General features: G+C 42.2%; 1 protein-coding gene and 1 pseudogene across 8 annotated transcripts in view; one reads left to right on the forward strand and one right to left on the reverse strand.

The window, feature by feature from the left end:
• The window catches only part of LOC109908408 (intelectin-like), a 38,501-nt pseudogene extending 23,045 nt beyond the window's left edge, over positions 1-15,456 (reverse strand).
• The window catches only part of LOC109907395 (receptor-type tyrosine-protein phosphatase U), a 270,543-nt gene that overhangs the window by 31,237 nt on the left and 217,081 nt on the right, over positions 1-22,225 (forward strand). The window lies entirely within an intron of this gene.

The raw sequence follows: 22,225 nt of genomic DNA on the forward strand, positions 1-22,225 counted from the left end.
TGTTAAACAGCCACCACTAACATTGAGTGGCTGCTGCCAACACACTGACACTGACTCAACTCCAGCCACTTTAATAATGGGAATTGATGGGAAATGATGTAAATATATCACTAGCCACTTTAAACAATGCTACCTTATATAATGTTACTTACCCTACATTATTAATCTCATATGCATACGTATATACTGTACTCTATATCATCGACTGCATCCTTATGTAATACATGTATCACTAGCCACTTTAACTATGCCACTTTGTTTACATACTCATCTCATATGTATATACTGTACTCGATACCATCTACTGTATCTTGCCTATGCTGCTCTGTACCATCACTCATTCATATATCCTTATGTACATATTCTTTATCCCCTTACACTGTGTATAAGACAGTAGTTTTGGAATTGTTAGTTAGATTACTTGTTGGTTATTACTGCATTGTCGGAACTAGAAGCACAAGCATTTCGCTACACTCGCATTAACATCTGCTAACCATGTGTATGTGACAAATAAAATTAGATTTGATTTATAACGATCGTGACAGTTCGTAACTTTTCGCTTTGTTCGTAACTTGTTTTGTATGTAATGTTTCTGCTACCGTCTCTTATGACCGAAAAGAGCTCCTGGACATCAGAACTGGGATTACTCACCTCAAATTGGACGATGACTTCTTCTTCAATGTGTCAGACACGAGGGATACACTACGGACACCGGACCAAGCCCAGATCCCCGTGATTCGCTGGAAAAGGAAATGTAGGTTTCGCAGAAAGAGATCAGGATGACGACATTAAGAACATACAGCTGGCGGATTATACACTATCGGCAGGACAGAACAGCAATGTAACAAAATTTGTCTTCCTCTGACGAGGAGTATGACAGATCGGACTAATGTGCAGCGTGGTAAGTGTTCATCACTTTTAATGAAAAGACACTGAACACGAAAATACAAAATAACAAAGTGAAAGACAGAAATGAAAAACGAAACAGTTCTGTCTGGTGAAGACACAGAGACAGAAAACAATCACCCACAATGAACGACACCTGCCTCTGATTGAGAAGCATACCAGGCCAAACACATAAACACAACATAGAAAAAAGAACATAGACTACCCACCCCAACTCACGCCCTGACCAAACTAACACAAAGACATAATAAAGGAACTAAGGTCAGAACGTGACAAGCAGCCTCTGTTAAGACACGGGACGGGGGCCTATGCATATTTGTAAACAATAGCCGGTGCACGATATCTAAGGAAGGTTTTGCGCGCCTGAGGTAGAGTTTCTCATGATAAGCTGTAGACCCCACTATCTACCTAGAAAGTTCTCATCTGTATTTTTCGAAGCTGTCTACATATCACCACAAACCGAGGCGGGCACTAAAACTGCACTCAATGAGCTGTATTCTGCCATAAGCAAACAGGAAAACACTCATCCAGGGGTGGCGCTCCTAGTGGCCGGGTACTTTAATGCAGGGAAACTTAAATCGCTTTTACCTCATTTCTATCAGCATGTTAAATGTGCAACCAGAGGGAAAACAATTCTAGACCTCCTTTACTCCACACACGCATGCAAAGTTCTCCCTCGCCCTCCATTTGGCAAATCTGACCATTACTCTATGCTCCTGATTCCTGCTTACAAGCTAAAATTAAAGCAGGAAGCATCATTGACTCAGTCTATAAAAAAGTGGTCAGATGAAGTAGATGCTAAACTACAGGACTGTTTTGCTAGCACAGACTGGAATATGTTCCGGGATTCTTCCGATGGCATTGAGGTGTACACCACATCAGTCACTGGCTTTATCAATAAGTGCATTGAGGACGTCGTCCCCACCATGACTGTACGTACATACTCCAACCAGAAGCCATGGATTACAGGCAACATTCGCACTGAGCTAAAGGTTAGAGCTGCCGCCTTCAAGGAGCGGGACTCTAACCCGGACGCTTATAAGAAATCCCGCTGCGCACTCAGATGAACCATCAAACAGGCAAAGCACCAATACAGGACTAAGATTGCATCGTACTACACCGGCTCTGATGCTCGTCGGATGTGGCAGGGCTTGCAATCTATTACAGACTGCAAAGGGAAGCACAGCTGAGAGCTGCCCAGTGACACAAGCCTACCAGACGAGCTAAATAACTTCTATGCTTGGTTCGAAGCAAGTAACACTGAAACATGCATGAGAACATCAGCTGTTCTGGACGACTGTATGATCACGCTCTCCACAGCGGATGTGAGTAAGACCTTTAAACAGGTCAACATTAACAAGGCCGCAGGGCCAGACGTAATACCAGGACGTGTACTCCGAGCACGTTTTCTGACATTTTCAACCTCTCTCTGTCTGAGTCTGTAATACCAACATGTTTCAAGCAGTGCCCAAGAGCACTAAGGTAACCTGCCTAAATGACTACCGACCCATAGCACTCACGTCTGTAGCCATGAAATGCTTTGAAAGGCTGTTCATGGCTCACATCAACACCATTATCCTGTTAGAAGTTCACCTAGGGATCATGATTGGGACTGTACCAAATGATTGATGTATTAGAATAATTGATTATGCTTATGTTGTATTAACAGGGTCCTACATTTATAGGTTCCTAGACTACAGATTAACAATATGAGGTTTTAATATTGTTCCACAGTTTTCTAGTTCTCTCTCTCTCTCTCTCTCTCTCTCTCTCTCTTATGAAGAGACCCCTCTGAGAAATGTGTGACAGACAGAACTCTGCAGGGGAGTGTAGGAGATAAGACTACTCAGACATTCCCCTATAAATCAACTTGGACATTTACTGCTAAGCTTCTAGATAACACACTAAAAGCCTTGTTTATATAGCTTGGTAGGCATGGTTTTGGTCTCAGGAGTAAAAGGTAATGACGTAGGCAGTGACATCACTAAAGGCTGGACTTCGGTTTAATAAAAGCAACTTGGGACCTTTTCTTTTTTACAGAACTTACTCGGAAACATGCGTGCTATGTTCCTGATTGTCAACTTCTGTCTACCATTGCATTAATAAAGGTTTTTGAATGATTTAATTAAAAGATATTGTCATAATGATAATTTCACCAATGATTGACAAGGAACAAGGGAATGAACCCTAACAATCCCAGAAACCCTAGACCTACTCCAATTTGCATACCGCACCAACAGATGATGCAATCTCTATTGCACTCCACACTGCCCTTTCACACCTGGACAAAAAGAACACCTATGTGAGAATGCTATTCATTGACTACAGCTAAGCGTTCAACACCATAGTGCCCTCAAAGCTCATTACCAAGCTGAGGACTATGTGGCTATGCAAAATCACTGGATGTTTTTGGAACTAGTGAACGTAACGTGCCAATGTAAACTCAGATTTTTTTATTTAAATATGAACTTTATCAAACAAAACATACATGTATTGTGTAACATGAAGTCCTATGAGTGTCATCTGATGAAGATCATCAAAGGTTAGTGATTAATTTTATCTCTATTTGTGCTTGTTGTGACTGGAAAATGGCTGTTTTTCTGTGGCTTGGTGGTGACCTAACATAATAGTTTGTGGTGCTTTCGCCGTAAAGCCTATTTGAAATCGGACACGGTGGAGGGATTAACAACAAGATTACCTTTAAAACGGTATAAGATACATGTATGTTTGAGGAGTTTTAATTATGAGATTTCTGTTGTTTTGAATTTGGCGCCCTGCACTTTCACTGGCTGTTGTCATATCATCCCGTTAACGGGATTGCAACCCTAAGATGTTTTACGGACTTGTAGTAAGCATTTCACTGTAAGGTCTACACCTGTTGTATTCGTCGCATGTGTCAAATAATATTTGATTTGTTCTTAAACAATTTGACCTGTAGTGTATATGCTGCTGGAGCTAGGAGCACAAGCATTTTCTCTGCACCCACAATAACATCTGTTAAACATGTGTATGCGACCACTAAAAATTTATTTGATTTGATTTAGGCAGCTTCAGCACATGTGGTAGCTGTTCATTCCCATAGATACTGGAGCATCAAACTGGTTATTCCACCTAGTCCTACATTCTGTTTCACCTGATGTGATGTGTGGCTTTGTTCTCCCCTGAGTAAAGGAAGAGGAGGGTTATTTGGCTTTGAGTTCCTCCCTCCCTCATGACACTTCTCTGTTCTCATCTGGTCACGTAGCGTCCTCTAGTCTCTCCTCTCTCTGATCTCTCTAGCTGGTAAATTATCCCTAGGACCACTTCAGAGGCCTCCTTTCTCTGTGGGCTAAGTTATGTCCCACAGGAGCATCTGCGTGTATGTTGGGATGCCTTCTCTTCTGTGTGTATTTATAGAGGCAGGATCCTTCCAATTCTTGTCCACACCAAACTGTATTCTCTCTGTCTCCCCAGCGTGTCTGAATGATCTCCTTCATAATCAGTCAGAAAGACAACATGGCTGTCAATACATTTCCCTCGCCTCATTTCCATTAATGCTTATAAGGGTCTCGGTAGATATCGGCTCTCTTGCAGTCGTGTGCATCTGTGTGTGTGACCAGATTTTTCAGGATCAGTAGCTCATTAGTGTTGTGTTTGTCCTCATCGATCCAGGCCACTGCTGCTGGAGCCACACTGCTACTGCCCTCTGAGTCCCTCTGGACTACTACTGCTGACCACTGCTACTGCCCTTTGAGTCTTTAGTCTCCTCTCAACCACACAGGCCAGGGGTATGGAGTGATGGAGGGGAGGAGGGATGGAGGAAACGAAGGGAATGAGGGAAGGATGCATGTAAGGGAAGAGGGATAGAGGAGAAGGAGGGAATTAGGGAAGGATGGAGGGAAGAAGGCAATGAGGGACAGATTAAACAATTCTTGGGCTAATTTAGTTTAGCTTGCCTGAGAGAACTCAAGACTAGGACCAAGCTATAGAGGATCAGGCTGGCTGGAAGTAAGTTTTGCATGTCTACACCATGTCATGATCAACTCTCTGAGTCATACTAGTATCAAATGTAAAGTCCTCACCCTGAAGAGTTGTGCGCACGCGCACGTCTGGACTGTCGTCAGTATTGAAATCCTGCCTGTCTTTTTAATGTGGTTACGAGGATGTCCACCGGCTCTGATTATTCCACACGCGTGACTGGCATTCATGTGCTTGGCAGCTAAACAGGAGGGGAGATGCAGGTGTGTGTGTGTGTGTGTGTGTGTGTGTGTGTGTGTGTGTGTGTGTGTGTGTGTGTAAGAGTAACATTCCCTCCGTGCTCAATCAGGGCTGGATGATCTAGGATTACTGGTGCTGCCTCCTTTCATCCTCTCGTGGGAGCTGGTTTGTTTGTCTGAAAGACAGAAAGACAAAATGCTAATCACAGCTATAGATAGGACCAACTATAGATGACTAGGCATAGGCATGAGGCTGTACGGAGGGAGGGAGTGAGGGAGTGAGGGAGGGAGTGAGGGAGGGAGGGAGGGAGGGAGGGAGGGAGGGAGGGAGGGAGGGAGGGAGGGAGGGAGGGAGGGAGGGAGGGAGGGAGGGAGGGAGGGAGGGAGGGAGGGAGGGAGGGAGGGAGGGAGGGAGGGAGGGATCCAGGCCCTCTGTCCTGTCTAACACACTATGCTAATCAGAGCTGTAGATGGGACCCATTGAGGACTGAATTTAAGCCTGTAGATCCTTTAGGAGATGGGACGCATAACCATGCTTAATAACCTACAAGATGTTATGACAACATTTAGATTTATGACTAAATAGACAGACCCAAAAGTAACTGCTATTCATGTGTAATTACATGATTCGGACATGTGGGAGATTATGAAGAAATGATCAGAAGATAGGAGTTAAATAGTTCAGAATACACAAGATCAAGCACACACAAAATACGTTTTTTTATTTTTTTTATTGACATGCTAGAAGTGAATTATTGATGCCCAGAGCTGGAAACACATCAGATGGCTTCCACAACATGTGAAAAATATCAGAGGAAAATGAGATTGATAGTCCTAACATCTAGAAATGGCATATGTCTGTAAATTAGATAATTCTAGTGCTATTATATATATTTCAATCCCACATTGTGGTGGTGTTATGGGGTATCCAGTGTCCTTTCAACCTCACCAAAGCGTCATAATGTGGTAATTGCACTGTTTTTGCACACTGGATGTGCCTAAAAATTATTGTTCACGATTTCAACCTTTCCAAAGTGACTGAACATTTAGCGTAGGCATATTCAATGTATTGGTCCCACATACACACGTACTGTTTTCAAAAACAATATAAAAGCAACAGATGTTCAATAAAAAACATCTCTAAAACACAAACTTAGTTACACACGTGTTTTTCACTAAAAAAGGTGCAAAAATTGAAATAAGCTGAACTAATTTCAAATGGCATTCGTGTTTGTTTTACATCCCAGGTATAGATGATTGGATTTCACTTTCACCATAGCTTGTGCATGTCATGACAGTCTTTGAAGCAGTCAATCTCTCTGACTACAAAAAGCACACTGGCATTTCAGACAGAAGATCTGGCATTTCACCCCCCTTTTGTGTTTTGTACAATGCTTGCAGTTCTTCCTTTTCTCTTTTGGCATGCATGTTGGATAGTGGCGCTCAACTTGAGTGGGGGGCCTTGTGATGGTTATGATGTTGCATTGGCCCCCCCAACACCAGCTGCTCTCGGAAGGCCAACTGGGAGAGAGGGGTTTGACCTTTTGCTTTGGCCATCTGCTTGTGGAGAATGAAAGCATTTACTGTAGCAATGTCCACAAAGTGGTTAAAAAAAGTATTGTGTGGGGGACCTGGTAGCAGCCTATCAAAGCGTTAGATAGGTCGACACCCCCCATGCTGGCATTGTAGTCCTTCACAGAAACAGGGACATTCTTCCTCACCCGTGCCCTATTGGCATTTTTCACCCTCCTTGAGACATGGTCGTTATTGAATGGCTTGTGCTGTATGGTGAGCATGGTTACGTCCAACGTATGGTCCCCGTCTCCTCTGTCTTTGTCAAGTCTTGGGGAAACCGATTCTGTTAGGACGAATTGTGCCACAGGCCACTATTTTCTTTTTCAAAAGTTCTATGAAAAGCATGGGACTGGTATAAAAATTGTCCACAAAGAGCTTGTACCCACTGGCAAGTAAGGGGAAGTTCATCAGCTGAATGACAGAGTCATAACTAAGGCCCTTACCAGTGGGTTTGATCGCCTTGCCTTGTTGGCAGAGGCTGAAATGGCTAGCACAAAGAACTTCTAGCCCCATTTCGTCAGCTTATTTTTCATATATTGCTTCAAGCCAATTCGAGCCTTTGAGACAACCATGCGCTCATCTATAGATAGATTTTAAGCAGGCTGGAAGTAAGTTTTTCATGTCTCCACCATGTCATGATAACAGGGCTTGACTCTTACAAGACGAGCATACCCTGCAGTCCCCTTCTTCTGGTCATTCTCCTGATTTTTTTGTGGGTCAAATAAAATCAAAGTTTATTTGTCACGTGTGCCGAATACAACATGTGTAGTAGACCGTACAGTAAAATGCTTACTTACAAGCTCTTAACCAACAGTGCAGTTGAAGTAAAAAAATAGGTATTAGGTAAACAATAGATAATAAAGAAAGATAAAAATAACATTAGCGAGGCTATATACAGGTGGTACCAGTACAGAGTCAGTGTGCGGGTGCACCAGTTAGTCGGGCTATTTGAGGTAATATGTACATGTAGGATTAGTTCAAGTGACTGTGCATAGATCATAAACAGAGAGTAGCAGCAGCGTAAAAGAGGGGTGGCGGAACACAATGCATAGTCTGGGTAGCCATTTGATTAGCTGTTCAGGCTTGGGGGTAAAGGCTGTTGAGAAGCCTTTTGGTCCTAGACTTGGTGCTTCGGTACCGCTTCCCATGCGGTAGCAGAGAGAACAGTCTATGACTGGGGTGGCTGGAGTCTTTGACCATTTTTAGGGCCTTCCTCTGACACTGACTGGTATAGGAGGTCCTGGGTGGCAGGCAGCTTAGCCCCAGTGATGTACTGGGCCGTACGCACTACCCTCTGTAGTGCCTTGCGGTCGCAGGCTGAACAGTTGCCGTACCAGGCAGTGATGCAACCATGCTCTCGATGATGCAGCTGTAGAACCTTTTGAGGATCTGAGGACCCATGCCAAAACTTTTTAGTTTCCTGAGGGAGAATAGGCTTTGTCGTGTCCACTTCATGACTGTCTTGGTGTGTTTGGACCATGTTAGTTTGGGGGCATGCTTGGTCCTCCTTTTCCTGTAGTCCCCAATCATCTTTTTTCAAATCAAATCAAATCAAATTTATTTATATAGCCCTTCGTACATCAGCTGATATCTCAAAGTGCTGTACAGAAACCCAGCCTAAAACCCCAAACAGCAAGCAATGCAGGTGTAGAAGCACGGTGGCTAGGAAAAACTCCCTAGAAAGGCCAAAACCTAGGAAGAAACCTAGAGAGGAACCAGGCTATGTGGGGTGGCCAGTCCTCTTCTGGCTGTGCCGGGTGGAGATTATAACAGAACATGGCCAAGATGTTCAAATGTTCATAAATGACCAGCATGGTCGTATAATAATAAGGCAGAACAGTTGAAACTGGAGCAGCAGCACAGTCAGATGGACTGGGGACATCAAGGAGTCATCATGTCAGGTAGTCCTGGGGCATGGTCCTAGGGCTCAGGTCCTCCGAGAGAGAGAGAAAAAAAAAAGAGAGAATTAGAGAGAGCATATGTGGGGTGGCCAGTCCTCTTCTGGCTGTGCCGGGTGGAGATTAAAACAGAACATGGCCAAGATGTTCAAATGTTCATAAATGATCAGCATGTTCGAATAATAAGAAGGCAGAACAGTTGAAACTGGAGCAGCAGCACGGCCAGGTGGACTGGGGACAGCAAGGAGTCATCATGTCAGGTAATCCTGGGGCATGGTCCTAGGGCTCAGGTCCTCCGAGAGAGAGAAGGAGAGAATTAGAGAACGCACACTTAGATTCACATAGGACACCGAATAGGACAGGAGAAGTACTCCAGATATAACAAACTGACCCTAGCCCCCTGACACATAAACTACTGCAGCATAAATACTGGAGGCTGAGACAGGAGGGGTCTGGAGACACTGTGGACCCATCTGAGGACAACCCGGACAGGGCCAAACAGGAAGGATATAACCCCACCCACTTTGCCAAAGCACAGCCCCCACACCACTAGAGGGATATCTTCAACCACCAACTTACCATGCTGAGACAGGGCCGAGTATAGCCCACAAAGATCTCCGCCATGGCACAACCCAAGGGGGGGCGCCAGCCCAGACAGGATGACCACATCAGTGAATCAACCCACTCAGGTGATGCACCCCTTCCAGGGACGGCATGAGAGGGCCCCAGTAAGCCAGTGACTCAGCCCCTGTAATAGGGTTAGAGGCAGAGAATCCCAGTGGAAAGAGGGGAACCGGCCAGGCAGAGACAGCAAGGGCGGTTCGTTTCTCCAGAGCCTTTCCGTTCACCTTCCCACTCCTGGGCCAGACTACACTCAATCATATGACCCACTGAAGAGATGAGTCTTCAGTAAAGACTTAAAGGTTGAGACCGAGTTTGCGTCTCTGACATGGGTAGGCAGACCGTTCCATAAAAATGGAGCTCTATAGGAGAAAGCCCTGCCTCCAGCTGTTTGCTTAGAAATTCTAGGGACAATTAGGAGGCCTGCGTCTTGTGACCGCAGCGTACGTGTAGGTATGTACGGCAGGACCAAATCAGAGAGATAGGTAGGAGCAAGCCCATGTATTGCTTTGTAGGTTAGCAGTAAATCCTTGAAATCAGCCCTTGCTTTGACTGGAAGCCAGTGTAGAGAGGCTAGTACTGGAGTAATATGATCAAATTTTTTGGTTCTAGTCAGGATTCTAGCAGCCGTATTTAGCACCAACTGAAGTTTATTTAGTGCTTTATCCGGGTAGCCGGAAAGTAGAGCATTGCAGTAGTCTAACCTAGAAGTGACAAAAGCATGGATTAATTTTTCTGCATCATTTTTGGACAGAAAGTTTCTGATTTTTGCAATGTTACGTAGATGGAAAAAAGCTGTCCTTGAAATGGTCTTGACAAAAGAGAGATCAGGGTCCAGAGTAATGCCGAGGTCCTTCACAGTTTTATTTGAGACGACTGTACAACCATTAAGATTAATTGTCAGATTCAACAGAAGATCTCTTTGTTTCTTGGGACCTAGAACAAGCATCTCTGTTTTGTCCGAGTTTAAAAGTAGAACGTTTGCAGCCATCCATTTCCTTATGTCTGAAACACTTGCTTCTAGCAAGGGCAATTTTGAGGCTTCACCATGTTTCATTGAAATGTACAGCTGTGTGTCATCCGCATAGCAGTGAAAGTTAACATTATGTTTTCGAATAACATCCCCAAGAGGTAAAATATATAGTGAAAACAATAGTGGTCCTAAAACGGAACCTTGAGGAACACCGAAATTTACAGTTGATTTGTCAGAGGACAAACCATTCACAGAGACAAACTGATATCTTTCCGACAGATAAGATTTAAACCAGGCCAGAACTTGTCCGTGTAGACCAATTTGGGTTTCCAATCTCTCCAAAAGAATGTGGTGATCGATGGTATCAAAAGCAGCACTAAGGTCTAGGAGCACGAGGACAGATGCAGAGCCTCGGTCCGATGCCATTAAAATGTCATTTACCACCTTCACAAGTGCCGTCTCAGTGCTATGATGGGGTCTAAAACCAGACTGAAGCATTTCGTATACATTGTTTGTCTTCAGGAAGGCAGTAAGTTGCTGCGCAACAGCCTTTTCTAAAATGTTTGAGAGGAATGGAAGATTCGATATAGGCCGATAGTTTTTTATATTTTCTGGATCAAGGTTTGGCTTTTTCAAGAGAGGCTTTATTACTGCCACTTTTAGTGAGTTTTTTTGTCTTGATTACGTCTGCCATTTCTTCTGGCGCCATCTACGTTGTCACTCATGAAGAGTACAGTTGATGGCCAAGAATCGGTTTTCACTCATGATGGAGATGGGGAACTCAAACCGATAGAGTGGGAACTTGCTCCAGTTGTCAACTAGTCTTGATACCTTTATCAGTCTCATGTAAATCACCAAGGAAATGTAGCTGAGCATGTCACCCATGGTAACAGGTTTCTGAGACATCATCCCTCCCCCTGCTGCTTCTTGTCCCCATACTTGTTGGTATTACGAATTAGTGTCAATAGTACAGAGGTGGTAAAGTAGAGCTGAAACAGCTGTAAGGTGGTGTATGTTTTATCACTAACCAACTGTGGGCCTTCAGGTCGTTTGCGTTTAAACCTAAATGGTTCTCCTCATCATCTTCAAGGACCTTATGCAACCTGTCCTCAGTTTCATCTCCCTCTGTTGTGCTGCTTCCACTGCCTCTTCCACTGCCTCTTCCTCTGCCTCATCTCTATTGAGGCCTAAATCTCCTCCCGGCCCCTGCACCTCCAGATGAACTTGCAGAGAGAAGAGTGGTCCCAGGGCCTGCGGTGGGGGTGGTTGAAGAGGAGTGGAGTCTTTGTTGAGTGGTGAATGTAGAACCATTAGACGGGTAATTGACATAGCATTGAGGGGGATGAACACCTTGACCGGCAGGGGGGGTCAAAACATCATCCTCCAAATCATCTGCATCCTCCACTTTGTGTTGAATAAAATAAAGGGATGCATTACAGTTGACTACATTTACAAAACAGCATTATTGTGCACTAAAAACACCAAGCCTAAACTTTATCTGTACAGTGACTCACATACCATTCTCATACCAGACAGAATTGAATAAAATAACATCTAATAGGATCCCCAAATATGAAGACTTTACATTTAAGAGATTTTAAACAGAGAATGATCAGGAGATCTAGGTGCTGTATGTCCAGCAAATATATTTGATATTATCTGCAGAGCTTTGGTACCAGCTGAGAGCTGTACTACAAATGTATTAATAAGTATGTTGTTGAAAAATGACTAGTCCATAAAAAAAATAGTTTTTCCTTTTATTCAGAGAAAAAAAAATGCAACACACAGCAGTCAATATTCCGTTTAAACATTTTTTCTGTTCCAAATAGAGTAATTGTCTTTCTTTGTGTGCAGCGTGCTATGGAACGGTGACAATAGGGGATTAGGGTTTCTAATTATCTTCCCAAATCCACTTTAGCCAGGCTAGTGAGTCTGCCCTGCAGCTGAGCTGGGGTTTATAGCTAGTGAGTCTGGTGAGTCTGGCTTGGGGCTCAGCTAGGTTTTTAATCTCTCTCATGCCACTGAGCTGCTTCTGGATGGGAAGGCGCAAAGAGAAAAAGAGAGAAAGGGGGAGAGAGAACGAGAGAATAAGCGTGAAAGAGGAATAGAGAGAACAGGAACATGACCCTGCCTGCTTTCTCCTTTGCAGGACTGACAGGTGGAAACCTGATGTACCAGGGTCCTAATGTCTCTCCCCTGACACCCATGCTATAGGGTCTGTTGACCTATAGGTTAAGCTATAGGTTGAGGACATAGACTTTAGAAACACTTTTCCTGCCAGCCAGGTAGAATACATCATATCGTCCAGGTGGTTTATGGTAACATATTGAGAATAGTCATTGAATAATTCATATTATGTTATGCCCCTCGGCACCAATGATATGTGACCTCTGACCCTCTGTGGGTTCTGTGCATCTCTCAGACCTGCTCCCCCAAAGCAATAGGGGTGGGTTCTGTTAGAATGACCTTCAGGTCCCTGCTGTATGCCTCTATGACTATGCTGATGGCAGGGTTGCAGTTTTGTGAGAAATGTTGTGAGAAAGGCTGTATCAGTGCAATTTGTTGAACTGATTGAACAGAGAGCCTGATTTCCTTGGCTAGCACACTCACGGCTCTGTCCGGCTAACGTGACCGCAAAGACACAGTCACCGCCAGATGTTGCTGAAGTCACCTTGTTCACCTCCTTGCCCATCAATATGCCGCCTGGCAAGAAATTATTCACATTCTATTCAGGACAGACGGGGAGGAGGGAGGGGACAGACGCACGGACAACTTCGTCACGCTGTCAAAGTGTTAGTCAGTCTTGAGGATGAATCATCTCTTCATGGCTTCTCCCCCTCCTCCCCCCTTCTTCTCCCCCTCCTTACACCCTTCTTCTCCCCCTCCTCACCCCTTCTTCTCCCCCTCCTCACCCCTTCTTCTCCCCCTCCTCACCCCTTCTTCTCCCCCTCCTCACACCCTTCTTCTCCCCCTCCTCATCCCTTCTTCTCATCCCTCCTCACCCCTTCTTCTCCCCCTCCTCACACCCTTCTTCTCATCCCTCCTCACACCCTTCTTCTCTCCCTCTTCTCACCCCTTCTTCTCCCCCTCCTCACCCCTTCTTCTCCCCCTCCTCACCCCTTCTTCTCCCCCTCCTCACACCCTTCTTCTCCCCCTCCTCACACCCTTCTTCTCCCCCTCCTCACCCCTTCTTCTCCCCCCACTCACCCCTTCTTCTCCCCCTCCTCACCCCTTCTTCTCCCCTCTCCTCACTCTTTCTTGTCTACCCTCCTTCCACCTCCTGACCACTGAGAGTAGTGGCCAGATGGAATGTTTAGCTACTAGCTAATTAGCCCCCAAGCTGTGACACTCTCTCACTGTTTCAGGTCGGTCAGGTTGTGTTTTTCCTCCTTTTCCACAGACCTCACTCTCAGTTAGCTTCAGATTGGGCCAAGGTGCATAACTTCGTGTCCTATATAGAGTTTGTATCCATGACCATGACATACCTCTGCTAATCATGTTGCGAGATTGAGCTGTGTGTGTGTACGGCTATGTGTGACTGTGATCCTAACACAAGGTGAAGTGTGTTATCCAGAAGACCCTAGTTAGGTGTCCTTTACTCTGATGGTGGTGGTAGCATCTCTTTCTCTCAACCTCCAGGAAAGCCTCAACCAGGGAAACAGACCCAGAAATAATGATGCTGTTTTGCCATGGACTTTCTGAGGCCAGGCTGGCTGCTTTTCCTCTCTTTCATTATGTCACCTGCCGCCTCTCAGCCATGTCTGTGTGTGACCCAGAGGAGCACCATTAGTTGGATACGATCATGTCCCGTGTCTTTCTTCAAGTGACAAATATGTTTTAATCCGACAGACAGCAGCATATAATATATATCTATATTTCAAAGCATCACATGGCTAGTAATGTCCATACACTGAGGCATCATTACAGCACAGAATCTCTCTCTCTCTCTCTCTCTCTCTCTCTCACTCTTCCAAATGTAGAGAGAGAAAGTTCATCTTAACCCACTCCCCTCTCCCGACACTCCCACCAAAAAAGAAGTACAGTAGGAAGAATTTCCAGCGCCCATCACCCCAACACAACAGGTGTCAAAAAGTGGTTTACAGTAACCTTACCGTAATTCCGTTACGGTAAGGCAATACGCCTTTAAATGATTGTTTGACACGCAAATATTTTCATAATGAATGGAATGTTTATTGCTTCATTATGTTTTTTTATAGTAATGGATTAATAGAGAGAAATATAAAATGTATTACCAAAATTACTTTGAAATGTATGTTTAATTTAAAACGGTATGAATTGTCTATCAATCAACTCTATCTATCAATCAATCTATGAAACATTCAATGAAAAATAAATGCACTCCAGCCTTCATGGGTCCCATAGCCGTTCCAGGCAAAGCCGGTGAAATCACCACACTGAAGAGGGTTACCCTCAGGGAAAAACCCACCTCCACCAATACAGTGGTGTTCAACATTACCGCCTTTGGGTTTGACCCCAGAGCAGATGGCTGTTGCCGCCCGTTCATGGTTTATGGCTCTGAAACTGACGAAGCCTTCCTCAGTCTCCCCTCTAGTCTCCCCTCTAGTGTTCGGGCCGTAGAACATTTTGGTGGACTCTTTGTCCCCGAGGTCATAAACTATGGGAATGGAGGGACCATTGTCGGACAGGTGGTTACCAACGTTGTACTTGACCGGGTAGCGGTGGAAGAGGTAGTACAGGTTTCCTCCGTACACATGGAGGAAGCGCATGTCAGTGTGGTAGCACATTATGGCGGCCAGGTTCCAGTGGTAAAAGGGCGTTTTGTTGGGAACGTGCCACACCGACATGTCTTCTGCATCTATGTCATAGTAGCCAGGATTCTTGAAATCGTCGTCCGTGGCTGCCTCCACTGTTCCGAAAGTCTTCCTGTTGGCCCAGTTGCCTTCCCCTTTTGGCCAGTTGGCATTGTTGCCCTGCTGGCTGGTCCAACGATCACCAATTGTGCACTTCCTGTAGATGTTGTCCTCGTGCACGCTTGCCACCAGAGTCCAGCTGCCGCCCGCTGTGGTCATGTCACAGAAGGTCTGTTACACCACCCCAGTAGCTGTGGTCAGGGAGTACAGACCATCCTCAGATGGACCATATACGTCTCTAACTTCCTTGCAGCTTCTAGCAATGAACTGAGCCCTATTTCTTATCTCATCAACTTTGGCAACTTTTGGAGCGCTTGTCGGCCCAATCTTCTTTACAGAATCAAGTGGTGAAGTGTTTGACGTCTGAAACGCCATCAGTAGCGGGATCGTCAGCAGAAAAGCCTGGTACATCATGTCTGTTGTAGTAAGGTTTCAGTGAGGGTCTGAACCTGATAGGACAGCCCATATTAAACTAGCATGTAGGCAGGAGTAGGCCTGGGATATACAGCCTGTTTATGGTTTCAGAATTATCTTAGCGACAGAACTCAGGCTATCTTGCTAGATGGGGTTAAATCAGAATTTCTTGATATTTAAAAAGGTGTTCCTCAGGGTTCGATTTTGGGTCCATTATTGTTCACTTTGTATATTAATGACACTGTTAATTCTTGTAGGATTCATCCCTATGCAGATGCCACAGTTTTGTATTCCTGTGCCACCTCAGTGCAGCAGACCATTTGTGAACTTCAGCATGACTTTGATTCAGTTCAGAAATCACTTAGAGATCTTACATTAGTGTTAAATACTTGATGACAAGTTATCCTTCTTAATGCATATAGAAAATCTGACTAAGATCTCCCTGTATTGGATTTTGGTGGTATTGTTTACATGCACACGGCTACCTCTGTTTTAAAACCCTTGGACACAGTCTACCATTCAGCAATACGTTTTATCACAGGGGACACTATTAGGACTCGTCATTATAGTCTGTATAGAAATGTGGGATGGACCTCTCTGTCTGCGAGAAGAGAGCTGCATTCTCTTTGATTTATTTACAAAGAAATCTTACAGAAACTGCCTCTATATGTAACATCATTAATTAAGATAAGAATACTATTGGGCGGCAGGGTAGCCTAGTGGTTAGAACGTTGGACTAGTAACCGAATGGTTGCAAGTTCAAATTCCCAAGTTGACAAGGTAAAAATCTGTCGTTCTGCCCCTGAACAGGCAGTTAATCCACTGTTACTAGGCTGTCATTGAAAATAAGAATTTGTTCTTAACTGACTTGCCTAGTTAAATAAAGGTAAAATAAAAATAATAAGTTACACTAAAGATCCCTTCAGTCTTCACAGATTTAGGAACATACGCTTTTTGTTTTTTTGTCTCTAATTTGTTGAACAATCTGCAGAGTTCACTGCAGTTAGATGTACTGGTGTCACTCAGGCAGTTTACATGAATGATTGAGGACCTCTATGTAGTTGAATGTGGTTGCTTTTATACACGTGTATGTTTTAAAATTCTGTTTTTATCGTAATGTGTACAGGTATCTCTTGTAAAAGAGATGCTTAATCTCAATGTGACACCCTGTTTAAAGAAAGGTTAAATAAAAGAGATGCTTAATCTCAATGTGACACCCTGTTTAAAGAAAGGTTAAATAAAAGAGATGCTTAATCTCAATGTGACACCCTGTTTAAAGAAAGGTTAAATAAAAATAAATACAAATTTGTTTAATCATCCTACATGGGTATGTCAGCTAAATAAATATTTTGGTTACAACTTATTTTAAGGTATACATGTTTGCAGATGTATTACGATGCACGTATTAGCTAATGTTCCTAAGCACCTTTTTGTACAAGCATTTCGCTACACCCGCAATAACATCTGCTAAATATGTGTATGCACCAATACTATTTTATTTTATTATAATTTGTAGCTAATAAAAGTGTATAAAAGTAGCTAATAAGGTCTTTATTGTGTCTTATTAGCCATACATTATGCCTTTATTAAAGGTGCAAAATGCAAAAATCATTCCTCCATTTCCTGGTTGCTAAAATTCTAATGTTTTGCCTGTTTTCAGTTAATGTGACAAAACAAGCAGTCATTGTGGAGAGAATCATTGTACCATCTAAACCACTGTGAAATATATTTTCCATAACCAGAAATATTGCATTTTCAGCTGTTTCAAGCTGGTGTACAAAACCGGAAGCAAAAGGAAAACTTTAGAACGGGAAGCATAGAAATAGCACACAGAACAGACCGCTTCTTAGAGTTGCTTTCAGTGAGAATGACAGATCTATAACTCACATATCTACAGTATAGGAATTTGGTTGGGTCGCCTGAAGAATTACCTATTGTAGCTTTAAGTTTTTTACATTTTTCAATCATTATAATTAATGTTTTACTGGCCAATCCTTAATATATTCTTTGTTAGTCATAGAGACATATTAGTATTTATTAAAGGGCAAGTTAAACAAGAAACAGGCTCTTAGTAAGCTTTCTCAATGTGGGACTAATAAGGACATCGTATTTGAAAATGTGTTTGCTATTCTAAAGTGTAAGAATATTTTTACTACAGACATTTTGTCCAGAAATGACCTCATTGGACAGAAAGGGGCACACCTCCCCACACCAATTAACAAAAGCATGTAATGTTTTGCCTGGAACTAAAGATTAGTGCAGTTTAATGAAATAATGTCTACTAGAATAATCTCAACTATAAAATATATTTTGATTTATTTAATACTTTTTGGGTTACTACATGATTCCATATGTGTTATTTCACAGTTTTGATATATTCACTATTAATCTAAACGTAGAAAATAGTTTAAAAAATAAAGAAAAACCCTTGAATGAGAAGGTGTTCTAAAACTTTTGACATGCAGTGTACGTGACCATGAAGGACTTATTGGGAATCATATTTTGTCAGGAAATTTGAGAAAAGTTTACTTAAGGTGTCGTGTTGATACGGTGTCAGCTTTTCTCAACCCCTGTACATATAACATATATAACACATATGCAAACTCTCCCTCGCTGAACCATAGACTAAACACATATATAGACTAATCGAATGTAAACTCTCCCTCGCTGAACCATAGACTAAACACATATATAGACTAATCTAATGTAAACTCTCTCTCACTGAACCATAGACTAAACACATATATAGACTAATCCAATGTAAACTCTCTCTCGCTGAACCATAGACTAAACACATATATAGACTAATCGAATGTAAACTCTCTCTCACTGAACCATAGACTAAACACATATATAGACTAATCCAATGTAAACTCTCCCTCGCTGAACCATAGACTAAACACATATATAGACTAATCGAATGTAAACTCTCCCTCGCTGAACCATAGACTAAACACATATATAGACTAATCTAATGTAAACTCTCTCTCACTGAACCATAGACTAAACACATATATAGACTAATCCAATGTAAACTCTCTCTCGCTGAACCATAGACTAAACACATATATAGACTAATCGAATGTAAACTCTCTCTCACTGAACCATAGACTAAACACATATATAGACTAATCCAATGTAAACTCTCTCTCGCTGAACCATAGACTAAACACATATATAGACTAATCCAATGTAAACTCTCCCTCGCTGAACCATAGACTAAACACGTACATAGACTAATCCAATGTAAACTCTCCCTCGCTGAACCATAGACTAAACACATATATAGACTAATCCAATGTAAACTCTCCCTCGCTGAACCATAGACTAAACACATATATAGACTAATCCAATGTAAACTCTCCCTCGCTGAACCATAGACTAAACACATATATAGACTAATCCAATGTAAACTCTCTCTCGCTGAACCATAGACTAAACACATATATAGACTAATCCAATGTAAACTCTCCCTCGCTGAACCATAGACTAAACACGTACATAGACTAATCCAATGTAAACTCTCCCTCGCTGAACCATAGACTAAACACATATATAGACTAATCCAATGTAAACTCTCCCTCGCTGAACCATAGACTAAACACATATATAGACTAATCCAATGTAAACTCTCCCTCGCTGAACCATAGACTAAACACATATATAGACTAATCCAATGTAAACTCTCCCTCGCTGAACCATAGACTAAACACATATATAGACTAATCCAATGTAAACTCTCCCTCACTGAACCATAGACTAAACACATATATAGACTAATCCAATGTAAACTCTCCCTCACTGAACCATAGACTAAACACATATATAGACTAATCCAATGTAAACTCTCCTTACCTGAACCATAGGCTAAACACATACAAATGACTTAAGGCTTAATGTATGGCTAATAAAACATAATACATGGCGTATTAGCTACTTGTAAACACACATATTAACTACAAGAGAGTGACTAATATCTGCACCTTACAGTCTTAACAAGATTTGGTGACAATTTATTTTATGATTCACATATTAGCCACTAATTTGTAGTTTATAAGTATTTATACAAGTAGTTGATAAGGTCTTTATTATATGTTATTAGCCAGATATTAGGCCTTGATTAAGAGTGTTTCCTTTTTCAAACATTGTAAATAATTTGTTTCTGACCAATCCTTAATAACCTCATTGTTAGTCATTATAAAATTATAAATTATTTTTTATACAGAAATATTGTCCAGAAATGACCTCATTGGACAGAAAGGGGAACACTTCCCCACACCTATAAGCAAAAGCATGTACTGTTTGCCTGAAACAAAAGACTAGTGTAGTTCAATGAAATAAGACATTGATTCATATTATATCATATTCACCATACAAGCCAACATTCAAGTAAAAATGTTATGTAAAGAATTAGCAACTAAACGTCCTTAGTGTATCTTTAAATCACAATGACCCCTTTAAGGACACACGTGACCATAAAGACTTTATTGCTGTACAAACATATAACATATATAACACATATGCAAACTCTCCCTCGCTGAACCATAGACTAAACACATATATAGACTAATCGAATGTAATCTCTCCCTCGCTGAACCATAGACTAAACACAAACATAGACTAATCCAATGTAAACTCTCCCTCGCTGAACCATAGACTAAACACAAACATAGACTAATCCAATGTAAACTCTCTCTCACTGAACCATAGACTAAACACAAACATAGACTAATCCAATGTAAACTCTCCCTCGCTGAACCATAGACTAAACACATATATAGACTAATCAAATGTAAACTCTCCCTCGCTGAACCATAGACTAAACACAAACATAGACTAATCCAATGTAAACTCTCCCTCGCTGAACCATAGACTAAACACAAACATAGACTAATCCAATGTAAACTCTCTCTCACTGAACCATAGACTAAACACATATATAGACTAATCGAATGTAAACTCTCCCTCGCTGAACCATAGACTAAACACATATATAGACTAATCCAATGCAAACTCTCCCTCGCTGAACCATAGACTAAACACATATATAGACTAATCGAATGTAAACTCTCTCTCACTGAACCATAGACTAAACACATACATAGACTAATCGAATGTAAACTCTCTCTCACTGAACCATAGACTAAACACAAACATAGACTAATCGAATGTAAACTCTCTCTCACTGAACCATTGACTAAACACATACATAGACTAATCCAATGTAAACTCTCTCTCACTGAACCATAGACTAAACACATACATAGACTAATCCAATGTAAACTCTCTCTCACTGAACCATAGACTAAACAAACACAGAGGATTTTGTTAGCGTCACTGTCCAAATACATATACTTGCACCAAGTCCTAATACATAGTAGACATTCTTATTTAAAGATGCACTATGGAAGCTTATTATCTCACGAAACTACACAAATTCTTTGATTCAGGAACATTAGAAGATTTTGCTCATGTGTGGGGAGATGTGCCCTTTCTATCCAATGTGATCATTTCTGGACAATATTTCTCCATGTAAGAATAAGGTAACTCTTTCATATAGGGAAGACATCTTAAGGTACTATGCTTTTATTAGTTCTACATTGATACAGCTTACTAAGAGTCTGTTTCTTGTGTACCTTGCTCTAAGTAGTAGTATGTCTTTATTAGGACTAACAATGAGGTTATTAAAGATTGGCCAGTAAAACATGACTGATAATGTTTTAACAAGAAAACACTTAAGGCCTGATGTATGGCTAATAAACATAATAAAAGGCTTATTAGCTACTTGTAAACACACTTATAAACTACAAATTAGTGGCTAATATGTGCACTTCAAACTAAAGTCTTAACTATCTTTTTAATGGCAAATATCTGGTTAGAGTGCTCTGTTATTTTAGCTTGGTATATATCATACAAGTTAAGCCATCTGCAGATAGATATGTAGAAACTAGACACTATAGCTCAGTCTTTCCCCTAATTGATTTTTCAGGCAGGGAGCGAAGACTCCCTCATGCCTGTGGCAACATAATTGTGAATGGAAACCAAATAGAAGCCAAAGTCTTTGAAGCAGGAGATTACATATATTATAGTTGTGTGCTTTTCTCCATGTTTTGTGTTTATTGGAGTGAAGCTCAAAAGTTAGTTACACCGCTTCTAAAAACGAATTATTGCCCTACCTACTAACATTCCACATTGCCAAAGAACTACAAAATAAAAGTAGAACAGAGAGTGATTGACCTGTTAACAACTCAAAGTATGGCTGAATAAACTGCCTGTACTCCAGAATGTTAAATGAATAATTTTCCACCTCCACCCTTCAGCTTCACCACACACAGGCACAGTGAACCCCAAAGGACATCGATAAATTGAGCAGGTGGCTGATGGCAGCCAAGTACACAGCACAGATGCATGCAGACACGCGCGCACACACACACACACACACACACACACACACACACACACACACACACACACACACACACACACACACACACACACACACACACACACACACACACACCCCTCCAAGAACTGTAAAGGACAGGTATAGGTCACATTGGCCAAGTGCTGACATGGATTAATTGAGGGCTTGTGATGCTGTGCTCCGTGTGTTTCTCTGTGTGAGCGGGGAGACATGAGGACGACAAGGGGACAGCAGGGTGACAAGGTGACAGGGGGGGAGGAGGGGACAGGCCCACTAGGGATCTCCTCTCTTTCTCCTTTCCCTCAAATAACTTCTCTGGACCCTTG

This window comes from Oncorhynchus kisutch, linkage group LG17, assembly GCF_002021735.2.
Source record: "Oncorhynchus kisutch isolate 150728-3 linkage group LG17, Okis_V2, whole genome shotgun sequence".
In the NCBI taxonomy this organism is placed as follows: Eukaryota; Metazoa; Chordata; class Actinopteri; order Salmoniformes; family Salmonidae; genus Oncorhynchus; species Oncorhynchus kisutch.